Source organism: Pelobates fuscus, chromosome 3, assembly GCF_036172605.1.
Source record: "Pelobates fuscus isolate aPelFus1 chromosome 3, aPelFus1.pri, whole genome shotgun sequence".
Taxonomy (NCBI): Eukaryota; Metazoa; Chordata; class Amphibia; order Anura; family Pelobatidae; genus Pelobates; species Pelobates fuscus.
The window spans coordinates 19,621,736-19,636,746 of record NC_086319.1 but is presented as its reverse complement, the minus strand read 5'-3'; positions in this window follow the sequence as shown (position 1 = coordinate 19,636,746).

The following is a 15,011-nucleotide window of genomic DNA, read 5'->3' as shown; positions in this document are numbered from 1 at the left end:
ATAGACCAATCAGAATATGCTTTGCAGAATACCGATAGGAACACGTTCGTGCTATTTGGTTCACAGACACGAAGTGAGAAAGAGTAACCAATAGAGTGAAAAAGGAGGAGCAGCACAAAAAAATCTATATTTATATATTTATATATGATATATATGATATATATATATATATATATATATATATATATATATATATTAATATTATATGTATACACAGCTGAAATCAAAATTATTCAACCTCCATTGAAAATATGGCTTATTCTCAAAATGTACAGACTTTCAGCTGTTTGTAATAAACAAATCAAACAAAAAACACAACAAATGCTTCAAGTTGTTTCCCCAAATTCAACTGAAAATGCAATTTATGATAACTTCTCTAGTCTCAAAATTATTTAGTATTTTACTGTTTGAGGTTTTTTTACCTTCCCAATTGTCAATGATACAGACAAATCTCTTCTAAAACACACAGATACCTTTCTACATAGAATGTCTGAATAACAATTAAAATTGTAAATGTACAGAATGTAACAATTAATTTCTTGATAACTGAACTTCACAGTGAATGGATTAATAAGTGCATATTTTTGTAAGTGAAGATTCATTTGTGAAGATGAAGATATTTGTTATTTGATTCGAATAGTTGTATTATAAAACAATCTGTTCTCCATAAATTATTAAATCTGTATTTATAATATATTTGAGTTGCTAAAAGTATATCAAATATTTTTCACCGTATCCACATATCTAAAAATAATTATTATGATGAAGAATTGCTTATTTCATTCTATTCTTTTGTATTTGTCTCAGCATATTCAATTTTTTGCACTTAATCCTTGACGTTAAGTTAAGAATGTTGTGCAAGTCTCTCAGCATCACATTTTGTTACTGTATCTTTGACAAGTACTTTAGAGTTTGTAATGACCTAGATTAGAATTTGTCTTTGCTATGCTGTAATCTCCAAAAAGGTTTAAGGAACAGAGTGATCACTTCACTTCCAGCAAAGCCGCATTTCAGTAAAACTCTGCTGAGAATCCTTCAACACTAAATACATAATCTTCCTGACAAAAAAGAACAGATAAGTTAAGAAATCCCTTTTCATCTTTTTTTGTTCTTTTATTCCATGAGGATTTGTTAAGTATATTACTAGTACTAACCGGATATACTTTGCTGGAGTTGCCTAGATTATTTTTGTAAACTGTGCTAAAGTATTGTTCATAAAACGTATATATGATTTTCATATATTTGTATAACAAAATTATGCCGCTCTCTGCAATAATGCAAGTAATTACACAAAAAATATTATAATTAGAATTACTAATAAAACGCCAAGTGATGTATTTGTTAGTTGGAATTGTGCAGAATTTACAAGTAGATTTTTTTATACCAAAATGAAAGTTAGTATTGTACCAGTGTCACACACACTATTCAAGTTTTGCAGTTTTCACAGATCTTGGCACATGTAGAATATAGATAAGCCGGGTAACAAAGTTAATAAATCAGTTGTTCATGAATGTATCTGTTAAGTACATTTGAGGGAGACATCATTACTGCCTAACCTTCAGCACTCCGATTGTTGTGGAATACATCCCCGATAATTCTCTTACAACCATAATGCTGGCAAAGCATCATGGGAGGTGTAGACCAAAACATCTGGAGTGCCGAAGGTTGCCTACTCCTAGCCTAGACCATGTTGGTTGAACAAACTTTTCTTTAATTTTGTTGTAAGTTATATAATAGTAGTTGTAGCTGAGACCTAAACATTAATAATATTGATCTGTTAATTAATATTCAATAATTAAGGCTTCTAATCATACGTTATAACATTAATATTTTTTTATGTTTCTTGGTATTGTGGTCAAGTATGTGGATAGAAATTACACAAAACATTGTAGAATTAAATGAAAATATACTACAACAAATTACAGTTAGTAACAACAAACTAGAGTAAACAGAACAATACAGAAACAAATTATATTTTGCTTTAAAATGTGACATACAAGTTACAGGATGCCCCCAGTCCTTGGTTGGGGGCTAAGAAAAGATCTGACATTCTGTGCGGCATCATGGACGAGGGGTGGACCTCTTTTTATTCCCAGTAGGAGTTGCTATGAGAGGTGACTTCCCAAGAGTAGACTGAACTATGATGTCACTACCAGCAGCACATGGCTTTGAGGTTTTCATTTCCACCAAAGGAAACCATATGCTGGAAATGAACCCTACACACTGCACTGCCCCAAGTTTTACCTCTAAAGTGTTAATATTATCATGCTTTATTTAGGACATAAACCATTAGTTAATTAAATGACATAATAAAAAATAATCATAAAACATGTACCTGTTGCAAATTTCTATTGTTCTAAATAACAATAAACGTTTACCAGTAATATCTGTTTCCTATTAGATACTCTTATAGACATGAAACTAAAAGTTATGACACTTTATATGCTCATTTTAAAAGTACACCATTCAGCACGCACATCACCAGCTGGGAAACCTTGGCCTAAAATAGATACACATGGACAGGTCAGCCAACAGCAGACATATGCCTATCAGCCTAAAGCCCCTGGGTTGATAGGACTGTGCAAAGAGATATTAAATGAGTAAATATGAGCAATGTCTCTCTTAGGAACATGGCGTTGGGACAAATGTTCTTCTTTAGGATATATTCCTTCAATCAATACAATAACCAATTCATTAAGGAATTATTTACAAAGTACTAACTGTAGAAGTGATGATATTAAATAGAAGTAACAATATTAGGATACAGTGTCTGTCTTTTTGTCTTATCTAGAGGTTGAATGTGAGCCATCCAGTAACTGCAATATTGAAAATAGAGTGTAACTGCCATAATAAAATGATATGATCACCCTGTTCTTCTCTCCCTCTTACTGATTGGTGGTGATCCAACAATGCTGTGGTTTTCCATTTCCAAGCTTTGGACTTTAAGAGGACACATTTTTAAAGATTAAAAAATAGACACGTTGTCATGATTCCATAACTTGCATCTATCTATAGAAAATGTTTTATTCCATAGTGTTTTACCTTTAAATGTCTACCTATATAAGCTTCATGACTCTTATTGATCATTGTTCAATTACAGGGTCTGTTTGTGTTAGCAGATCTTCTCTCCATTAATTTCCACCATTTCTCATCAGATCTGACTACTCTCTTCCTTCTCTGACCTCTAGGAACCTCGGTGCAAAGCTCTCAAGTTTCCAGCTTATCTCTCTGATTGCCTTGCTCTCTTCCTCCCTGAATACAATTGCTTGATTGTTATTTCATTTTGACAACCTCGGCTCTGTTATACTCTCCTCCTCTCCACTCGGACCCTCATTCATCTGCACTTTGACATCAGATACATAGGACTGATTCATCGCCTTCTGATTTGGACAGATTTCTGAAAACGGATTACTATTTGTTCTTTACTTTGAATTTGCTTGGACCGGATTTTGGCAATTCTTACCGCTTTATCCCTAATTCTTCATTCTTACGTTCGATTCTAAGTTTGTATTATTTCTGCTTTATTTACCATATAACAAGATAAATCTTAATTTGTTGTCAAACCAAAAATGGCAAAATGTAAGTGAATATGTTGAAAGATTATGTTATGCAACAACTAAATAGTATATAAGGATAGGTATGTCTTATATTGATCATATTAAATGGTTATATGAATTGTTATGAGAACATATATTTTCAATAATGTTACTTCTTATTTTATACTACTAATTCCCTTGTCACTTTATAATATTATTTTAATTGGTTCACTTTAAATATCATTAGAAATATAATGGGTGAATAAAGATGGTTATAAGTAATACAATCTTATATTTGATTATTTACTGTACCCTCTTTTTCAACTCACGAATACCATTATCTAAGCAGGGAGCTCAATATATGGTAATAACATAATCTCTCTTTAAGCAGTTATACATCGATTTTCCCTCTATCAATTATTTCCTATCATGTATTTTTTCTGGCGACCACTAAATGACCATATAATTTCATTCATTCCACGGTGGAACGCACCATCATATTGGCTTTTATGGTACAAGGCTACAGTCAATGGAACGCGAAAGTACTAAGTGGAACGCATTTCCGGTTCCGGTTACCAACAGGTGACTTAATTCTGGCAGGGACAAGGGGAAATTATTTTGGATCACCTACAGATGAATAGGCGCTGCAATTAAACCAATCAGGACCACAGATTAAAGATAAAGCCCACGGAGCCACCAATGGATATAGGGATTAGCCCTATTTAAAGGGACTTGTTGGTGGGGTTTGTTAGGCTGCTTTGTTTCAATATTTGTTATTGTTATTTGATTGTAAGGTCCCTGAGGAAGTTCCAAGTCTGGGACGAAATGCGTAGGACCATTTATTGCTGTTTTCATAGCATCATATAGGTGTTTATTCACATTTTTAATTTATAATAAAGCTTCTGATTTTTTTTGCTTTCATCAATTGGAGTCCTGGTTCTTAGTGGCATATACAGATTAAAAAGAGTGATTTACAGCCCTACCGCAACATCGGGGGAGGCACTCTTGAGCACATGATATATCTTCATCTTGTGAGTGCATTAATTTACAGCGCACACTTCTAATTTAAAATTGTATTACACTATATTTTTTAGATCTAACAGCCGTATCCCATATGTTTTTCTTGTTTGTATATTGGTTAATATAAGATCATCTCCTAGGACGTGATCTTTGGGAGGCTGTCCCTTTTGATTCAATAGATAAGTATATTATATACTTGTTAATCACTACATTCACTTTCACATTGTGGTGTTAGTTTTCTTTGTTTGCATAGTTTTATGAAACATGTCAGACTAACCTTATTGCATTCTACGAAGAAGTAAGTAGAAGTATAGACCAGGGTGTTGCAGTGGATGTGATCTACTTGGATTTTGCCAAGGCATTTGATATATTCCTCACAATAGAGTGGTCTTCGAACTAAAAGAAATTGGTCTAGATCAGGGGTCGTCAACCTGGTCCCTACCGCCCACCAGTGGGCGTTTTAGGATTCCAGGTGGGCGGTAGCAGAATCTTCCCTCCATCCAGAGAGATGAACACTCTATTCATCTCTTACGCACTCAGTGGCAAGCAGGGAGTGCGGGCGTGCAGATGCGAGTGCACGAAAGCGCAAGCGTGTGTGCCAGAACACGCATGAGCGCCCATATCGCACGTGTACGAATGGTTGCGCACTCACGTACGAACGCATGCGCTCATGAACGAGTGTAACTCAGGTAGAAGAAGGGGAGGAGTTGGAGTAGGTAGGGGGAGACACAATAGTAGGGGGTGGAGTACTTGGAAAATAGGAGAAAGAAAGAGCAGAGTACTTGTAGAATAGGAGAAAGAAGGAGCAGATTACTTGTAGAAAAGGAGAAAGAAGGAGCAGAGTACTTGTAAAAAAGGAGAAAGAAGGTGCAGAGTACTTGCAGAATAGGAGAAAGAAGGAGCAGAGTATTTGTAGAATAGGAGAAAGAAGGAAAATAAATGTTATTGGCTTATAATATTAAGTGGGCTACCTAGCTCATTCTTCCTGCTGGGCATTGCTATAAGGAAGGTAAACAATTAGAAAAAATGGGGGGGATTGAGGAGGGAGAGGAGTGGAGATGATGCATGGATGAGAAATCATATTATGAGCAAACAGAGAAACTGTCTGAATACCACCGAAAGAGGAGACCTGTGTTTGTTCTTTACGGAAATCAAACCAGATATCAAATATTTAGTCTTGCAGCATCAGCCTCAAGGTTCTCATTAATCACTAGTTAAAGGTAATTTCAATTTACTTTATTGTTTTCTCATTAAACTTAATAAAGTTAAAAACATTATAAACATGCATAATGTAAATATAAAAAGATAAATGTACGTACATTTATTTATTTTTTAAACACCCCCCTTTCAAAAAAATATTCTGCACTTGCTCTAAAACAAATAATCGAAAACTGGTGGGGGGTAAGGAAATTTTTTCCATCAAGAATGATGCATTAGTGGGTGTTAGGTAGAAAAAGTTTGACTACCCCAGGTCTAGATGAATATTCTTGTTCTTGGGTAGAACATTGGCTTAAGGATATAGTACAACAAGTTGTCATTAATGGTAAATGTTCAAGCTGGACAAAAGTGGTAAGTGGAGTCCCTCAGTATTCTGTTTTGGGACCGCTACTATTTAACATATTTATAAATGATCTTGAAATAGGCATTGAACGCCATATTTTAGTGTTTGCAGATGGCACAAAACTCTGTAAAGTAATAAAATGTGAGCAGGATATTGCTTTGCTGCAGAGGGATTTAGATAGATTGGGGGACTGGGCACTTAAATGGCAAATTAAATTGAATTTAGAGAAATGCAAAGTTATGCACTTAGGGGTCAAGAAAGCAACTTACACCCTAAATGGTAGTGAATTAAGGAGAACAAGGCACAAGAAGGATTTGGGAATTGTTATAGACAACAAATTAGGAAGCAATATGCAATGTCAATTTTTGCAATTCGGGACTTCGCCAATTCGGCACTTCAATACTTCAGAACTTCGGCACTTCTGAACTTCGGCACTTCGACACTTGGAAATTTGGCACTTCGGCACTTCGACACTTCGGAACTTCGGAATTTCTTAACTTCGGCATTTCAGAATTTCAGGACTTCGGGACTTCTATTGCAGCCGCTTGGTAGATAACTCCCTAATTCCCATGGTATTAGGGAGCTATCTACCAAAAGGCTGAAAGACCTAAATTTGTCTTTCAGACAAATTTACTAATACTAAGTAAAAATTACTTAGTATTAGTACATTTTGCCCCTACTCACTATACCGTGAGTAGGGGCATGTCTATTAAACAGTGAACAGCCTGTGGCTGCTAAGTGTTTTAAAAAAAAATTAGGGTCCCCCCTCCCAAGCCAACCTATTGCCCCCCCCAACCCCCCTGAGCAGCGGGTGGGGGCCCTAAAGTAAAATGATGGGGGGGAACTATTGTCCTCCCCCCTGGCCCCCACCCCTGAGCGATGGGTGAGGGCCCTAAATACTAATAAGGGGCAGGTGGGGGAACCTAAAGTAAAATGATGGGGGGCCTAATGTCCTCACCCCTGGCCCCCACCCCTGAGCGGCGGGTGGGGGCCCTACAGTAAAATAAGGGGGGGTCCTAATGTCCTTCCCCTGGCCCCCACCCCTGAGCGGTGGGTGGGGGCCCTAAATACTAATAGGGGGAGGACCTAATGCCCTCCCCCTGGCCCCCACCCCAGAGTGGTGGGTGGGGGCCCTAAATACTAATAAGGGGGGACCTAATGTCCTCCCCCTGGCCCCCACCCCTGAGCGGTGGGTACGAACCCTAAATACTAATAAAAGGGGGGACCTAATGTGAGGACCCCCTGGCCCCCACTCCTGAGCGGCGGGTGGGGGCCCTAAATTGGAATAAGGGGGGACCTAATGTCCTCCCCCCTGGCCCCCACCCCTGAGGACATTAGGTCATTAGGGCATAATTTACTAATACTAAGTAATTTTTACTTAGTATTAGTAAATTTGTCTGAAAGACCAATTTAGGTCTTTCAGCCTTTTAGTAGAAAACTCCCTAATACCATGGGAATTAGAGAGTTATCTACTTATTCATTCCTGTCATTCCATTGACTGGCCAAGTAACTCACATTTTATATGAATGTGTGTTACTTGATTGTTGTGAGTGTTGCAAATGCTTACAGCTGAATCCTGGCTATGTTTGTATACTTTTTATTTAAAATTGCATACAATTTAACATTCTTCTTCTTTCACTGGGTAAGTATATTAGTACTTAGGCAATACTGTGCTTCGGAACTTCGGCACTTCGGCACTTTGACCTTCGGAACTTCGGCAACTTTAGAACTTCGGCACTTCAGCACTTCAGAACTTCGGCACTTCGGAAATTCAGTAATTTCTGAACTTTCGGGACCTCGGCAATTCGGCAATTCGGACATTGGGAAGTACCCGAATGTCCGAATTGCCCGAAATTTTCATATTTGGACCGAAACTAATTGCACATGTCTACTATTTTGCACAGAACATCCCATTATCTATTAGTATTGAGTTTATAGTGTACAGGAGAGGGAGGATGAACAGGGTGTAACTGGAGAACATTTTGTGGCTAACATGAGACCTCCAGGTTCTCAAAGGAAAGCTGGTAATTAGACTGAACTTGTATTATGTAGAAGACAAAATGGAGTTAATAGCTATACAAAATGGATGCTGGCTTATATCCATTACAGCCAGTACAAACCATTATCTGGAAATCTATTCATAAACAGGGCTATACATAGGACACAAAGTCACACATTTAGGCTGGAAGAAAGGAGATTTATTCTAAGGCAAAGAAAAGGTTTTTTTACAGTAAGAACTATAAGGATATGGAATTATCTGCTTGAAGAGGTAGTTTTATCAGAGTCCATACAGATGTTTAAACAGCAATTGGATAAATACTTCAAAAAACTGAACATACAGGGATATCATTTATAATTAGTGGGGTAATAGCTGCTTGATCCAAGGAGATATCTGTTATTTTGGGGTCAAGAAGGAATTTTTTCCTAGTTTTTTAAAAAAATTGGAAGTGCTTCAGACTGGGTTTTTAAAACATATGTGAGGAAGGCTGAACTTAATGGAAGCAGGTCTCTTTTCAGCTATGTAACTATAATAAAAAGTGGTGCTGAACATCAATGACTACTGCAGATTATCACATAAATGTTGTTGCCATTAACTGTCAACACTAGACTTTACATAAGGTGCTACAGTATATGTGTCACATTCCGTGTCTCTAATACAGTTTAACATCCTAGATGATAAAGGGGAATACCCAGAATAATGAAGATTACATAAGGATTAGGAATGAGGACTGGATGCACCTTTGGTGTCCTGTACATTTTTGGATAAGAAGAAAAAGTACAATAAACATAGTGTGGGTATAAAAACAGTAAAATGAACAGTAAATAATCCACATATTTATATTTGACACAATAATAGGAGAAGTAAGACATTTGGTGAAATTGTGATAGAATGAACACATGTCAAAAAGGCCCTGGTGACAACTTGTTTCAGCTCGAAAAAAGCCTTCTTTCAATTTTGTACGCTGTACTTCTAACGCTGGAAATATTTCAATCCTGGACTCCAACCAGGCTCAGTCTCTTTGCACCATCTCCAGGTATATTATGTGTTTCCCCCCCAGGATATCTGGTATATAAGAATTTGAGTGCACTGTTAAGGAAATGCACATGGTGGCAAAGGCAATATTGGGTTACATTTGCGGGACAAATACTTTTTGTCCATTTTACATAAGTGTTATATTCCTGTGTGAAAATCACATTCCAGTTCCATTCCATGATTTATTGACTCAAAAAAAAGCAAACAAATTATAGCACAGTGAAATATAGCAATGGAACGTGATTTTCTCATTCATAACAATGTGTTGCATGAAAAAAATATTTTTGCATCATATTAATTCATGACTGAACAATTTTGTTGATTGCAGTGTAAAAATACATTGGCTCACCATTGTCTATTTAGAGGCATAATATCCATTATAAACACTGAAATGTACTTTAATTTACTAGCCGTTCAGAATATTGTGCATCTTATTGCTATTGCTGAAGGTAGACAAACTAATATATTTACTTTTTAATTTACCATAATATCTTAGCAACTTAATGACTTCCGAGCGCCTCAGGTTAAAGAAGAACTAATCTTAACCTAAGTAAAACAGAGAAAAAAAATCAATCCACAATCCAAATAACAAGGCTAATTTCCATTTTACAATTTTCCAAGGTGTAATGTTGCTACAGTTTCTATTAATTTGCTCAGCTATGATTTGGTTTTGATAGTGTTTGCAATGAATTCATAAAACAAGTACCCTTGGAAAATTACATATTTTTATTTTTTTAGAGAATCTTAAATGTAAGCAATAAAACATCACATTAAACCACTTGGTGTTTGCTGAGGTCCTTATATATACGTATATATATATTTTTTTATTTTCTTTTATATATTTTTTTTTACTTGGAATAGATGTGAATTTGTTAAAAAAAAATTAAAAATAAAGAAGTCACAATTTTCCAGGTTGTACACTACTTCCTAACACATAGGATGCTGTCTACAAATTTCTTAGAAAACAGTTAGTCCAGTATTATCTGAGCCCAAATAATTGTAACTATGAGTGAATGAATTTTGAGTCATTAATTGGAGATAGGTTCTTTCAACTATCCGTATTATTCCATGGACTAAACATAGGTGCTACTACATCAAGTAATTTGGATATGAAATATGTTAGATGGAAAAATATGGTTAAAGGGACACTGTAGTCACCATACCAACTACAGCTTGATGTAATTGTTCTGGTGTGTATAGTATATCCCTGCAGGCAGGGGCGGGCTGGGAAGAGGGGCAGGGAGGCAATTGCCCCCCAGGCCGCCCTAAACCCAGGGGCCATGGCTGCCCACATCCAGCAAAAAAAGGAAAATCTGAATCCCCTGTCTCTGGCTGAGGACTCAGATTTTTCAACTTACCTCACTCTTCCTGTAGTCTGCAGTCAGTGGAGTCGGCCGGCCTCTTCCTGATGATGTCAGGAGGAGGGGGCGTGACTTTCACTGCTCTTCTCCTAGGACCGCTGGGGAGTCTGGGAGAAGAGCAGAGGAAGCCACGCCCCCTCCTCCTGACATCATCAGGAGAGGCCGGCCGACTCCACTGACTGCAGGCTCCAGACTTCACTTACTGTTGCTGTATGCTGGCTGCTGCCCACCCCTCCCTGGCTTAAGGTAAAACTCAGGGAGGGGGAAATACACTTTAGTTTTTTTTTATTCCCCTCCTCAGCCCTGCCCCCCGTCCTCAGCCCTACCTCCCCCTCCACCCCTCCTCAGCCCTACCTCCCCCCTCCTCAGCGCCTGTCCCCTCCTCAGCCCTGTCCCCTCTCTTCCCCCCTCCTCAGCCCTGCCCCCCCTCCTCAGCCCCTGCCCCCTCCTCAGCCCTGCCCCCTCTCTTCCCCCCTCCTCAGCCCTACCCACCCTCCTCAGCCCCTGTCCCCTCTCTTCCCCCCTCCTCAGCCCTGCCCCCCCTCCTCAGCCCCTGTCCCCTCCTCAGCCCTGCCCCCTCTCTTCCCCCCTCCTCAGCCCCTGTCCCCTCCTCAGCCCCTGTCCCCTCCTCAGCCCTGCCCCCCTTCCTCAGCCCCTGTCCCCCTCCTCAGCCCCTTCCCCCCTCCTCAATCCCTGTCCCCCTCCTCAGCCATCCCCTGTCCCTTAGTCAGGCTCTGGTCCCTTAGTAAGGCTCTGTCCCACCCTTTCCCTGCTCCTTTTTTTCCCCCTCTCAGCTCCTGACCCCTTTCTCAGCCCCATGCCTCCCACTACAGCCCCACAACATCCCCACAACATCCCCACTACAGCTCCTCTTCCCCCAATTGCAACCCATATCACCCACACCACAACCCCTTTCCCAAATTGTAGCCATCAACCTACTTAAGCCCCTATCCCCCCTACATTTCCTAACCCCCCCAATTACTTTTTATACCCTCCACTACAGCCCCTGTCCCCCACTACAGCCCTGTCCCTTTACTCAGCCATTGTCTACTGGTTTTAAAAGTGTAAAGTTTGGGTGTATGTGTGTGTGTGCGCCACTATGTCTGTGTGTGCGTGCAAGTATGTCTCTGTGTGTGCCAGTTTGTGTGTGTGTATGTCAGTCAGTATGCCTGTGTGTGTGTGTCAGTATGTCTGTCTGTCTGAGTCAGTATGCCTGTAACAGTGTGTCTTTCTGTGTGTGTCTGTGTGCCTGTCAGTGAGTGTGTGAGTGTGCCTATCAGTGAGTTTGTGTTTTTTAGTGTGCGCCAAATCAGCAAGTGTATGCTTGTCTGCTCCCCCTGCCCCCCTTTCAATCACATGGGAAAGGTGTTTTTACTCTGCTCTTGGTGCAATGGGCCACTTGACTGGATTTGCCCCCCAGGCCAAAGGCTGCCAGCCCTCCCCTGCGCAGGCTTTTTAATGTAATTTGTACCATGAGATGAATCCACTTGCTTGGGAAATTATTTCTTCTTGGACTCTCTACAGTGCAAGGTTAAATAGGGCCCTGGAAAAAGAGGCACATGTGACAGGGAGGGGTACCTTGCCCTGCAGAGAGTCTCAGAAAAAAGGATTCCACAAGCAAGTGAATTAATCTCATAAAAGAAGGCAAGTAGGAAGGAAAGTAGGACCAGCCAAGAATGTGATAAATGTGATATATTTAATGCTGTGGCAGGTTTATGCTATATAAGATAATAAGATATAATATACTGTAACTACACCCCCATTATTTTTCCTAGGTTAGCATATTTAACCCCTTAAGGACACAACTTCTGGAATAAAAGGGAATCATGGCGGAATATGTCCGTCATGTGTCCTTAAGGGGTTAAAGATATTATTGCATTCTGCAAGCCTTGTAATTGCTGTTTAGTGACTGAGTGTGAGTGCGCTGGAACTTGTATGTTGTGTGAATTGGCTCCAGCAGTGGGACTGTTGTCAGACAGTCCCCCTCAATCGCGTATCGAGTATCCAGGCCGTGTTGATCTTTGGCAGGACAGCATAGAATGCCTTAATGGCATTAATGGCTTAAGGAATAACACTTCCTCAAACAAATAAAAACATAAATTAAATCAATATTTTTCAGCATATCAGCATTTATTAATAAAGTAGGAAGTACTGATTGTGCCCTCTCTTTAACTGATGTAATGTTAGAATGTTTAGATCAAAGGTGACTTGAAGGTAGTCCCCTAGTTTTTTTAGAACTACAGCACCCATGATGCTCTGCCAGCATAAAACCTGTAACTAAATATGCAACATCTGTGAATCTCTATTTTTTTTTTTTTTTTAGGATACTTTTCTGTGATTTATTAAAGATTACACAATGCATATATGTTTCTAATTACTTATTTAAATACTTTTAAATGGATTTGAATTATTAATCATCATTTGATAGTATGGGAACAGAATACATTGTCATGGTGAAAAAATCTGCAAATGAAATATTAGATATGTTCATTTAGATTGTCCTCATTTTAAATTACTGCTTCAATATTAATGATGAGATTATTGAAAAATACTGCTTGTACATGGTACAGTTTACAGTTATATATATGAAACATTCAGAAAACAGAGAAAAATTGAAAGAATTCAAACAGAACATGGTAGAAATGAACGTTTCTGAAAATATTGGCAAACGTATCTAATAAAAAGAAAAATTTAAAAAATAAAAATTATTCACTAAAATCTTGTGAGATGTATCCTGATATATTGATTGGATGCTTGGGTAATCTAGAATGTAAGATATAGTAATATTAGTATATAGATATGATGCAAAAAATCCAGAGGGCAGAAATTTGCAATGTAATTACTTCATCAAAAATCATTGCAATGTGGCACTCTCAACGATTTATTTTATCTATCCACTTTTTTTTCTATTTCAGTTCTCTAAGGCCTTCTCAGTAGTAGTAGTGTGAATTCTGAGAACAGGCGAAAGCTTAGAGAATGTCGCAGACTTACCTGTGCCTGGCGCCAGCGCTGCTCCCCTCCTCAGGCCATGCAGACGCCACGTGGCCGCATTATTGCAGTCCTCATGCCGCTCAGCCCGAACGCTCCATATGGCCGCGGGGCCTAAATAGGATTGTACTCAACTTTGATCCCACATACGGCTCCCTTTGCTTGTGATTTCTAGTATCCTTACCCAGCTTTGTACATACTCTGTGTATTTCTGTATTCCTGACCTTGTGACTTGCCCTGACCTTGTTTCTCGCTATATTAATATGTTAAGTCCAGTCCTGAGGCTTGGTAAGGCTTAGTTATATGTCTTTCAGATTCACCTTTTGTGGGGTTCCCCTCTTCCTGCGTGTTGGGGTACAACTCCTAGGCAGAGAAATTCAGTAGCTTTAGACCCTACTCTATATATCAGACTGATCCCACCCATAAAAGTAGCCTGAAATGCCTACAAGTTGTTTCTGCCCCAAAAATTAAAGCAATCCATTAGCCTGAAATGCCTACAAGTTATTTCTACATGAGAAATAAAGCACGAGAAATAAAGCAATCCAGTACAATTGTTTTGGCCATCACTGGGCCTCATCAGCGAGTTATAGCTGATAGCCCTATAGGAACAATGAGCACTGTATTACCCTTTAGGCTTAAGGAGATTCCAATCAAATTATTGTAACAAAAACAGAGAACATGAGAATTGAGAACTCTGAGAATTGGCAAAAGCTTAGAGAAACTGCAGATTACCCTTCAGTTAGTTCCCGCTCAGGACTCAAAAATGTTTTTGCTCACTTGTGCTATTACAAAGACAACCTATGCTATTTGCATGTCAGAAATTCCACCCATCAGGGAAGTCCAGAGCCAAAATGCTGGCAAGTTTTCTCTGCACGAGAGATACAGCAACCGCAGGTGATTGTTTCAGCCTTCCTTCAACCTCATCAACGAGGTGTAGCTGATACACTCTACGCACAGTGAGCACAGGGTCCATGTCTGGATTACCCTTTAAGCTTAAGGCGAGCCCAAGCAAGTGTTATTATTATTAAATGTTATTGTTTTAATAATGGTCAGCCATTGTGAAAAAAAGATGGATTTTTTTAGGTTTTAGGTAAGAAATGTAAGATTTAGAGGTTGATAGCATTCAAGCATAGCAGAAGGAGATAACAGTAGCATTGGCTATCTAGATGTAATTGTGAGTGTTTATATACAGCCCATCTGCAGGTCATCTACAACTTAATATGACTATGTTCTTTAAATTTAAATAATTCCAGTTTAATATATTAAATTCAAAAATGTTATATTCACGAACACACAAAACTGCTCATACCATTATGTACTGCTCAGTATAGTAAAGTGGAATGATTTATTAAATAAAATATATTAAGTTCGAATGGATGATCTTGGCAGTAAATTTGGATGATTTATCTGCATGAAAGCATTTATTAGACCATGTTCTCAAGGCTTTTGAGTGCAGCAAGGTTTCTATTATCAATTCTTCAAAGCATATTCTTAAAAGGATATACATATGT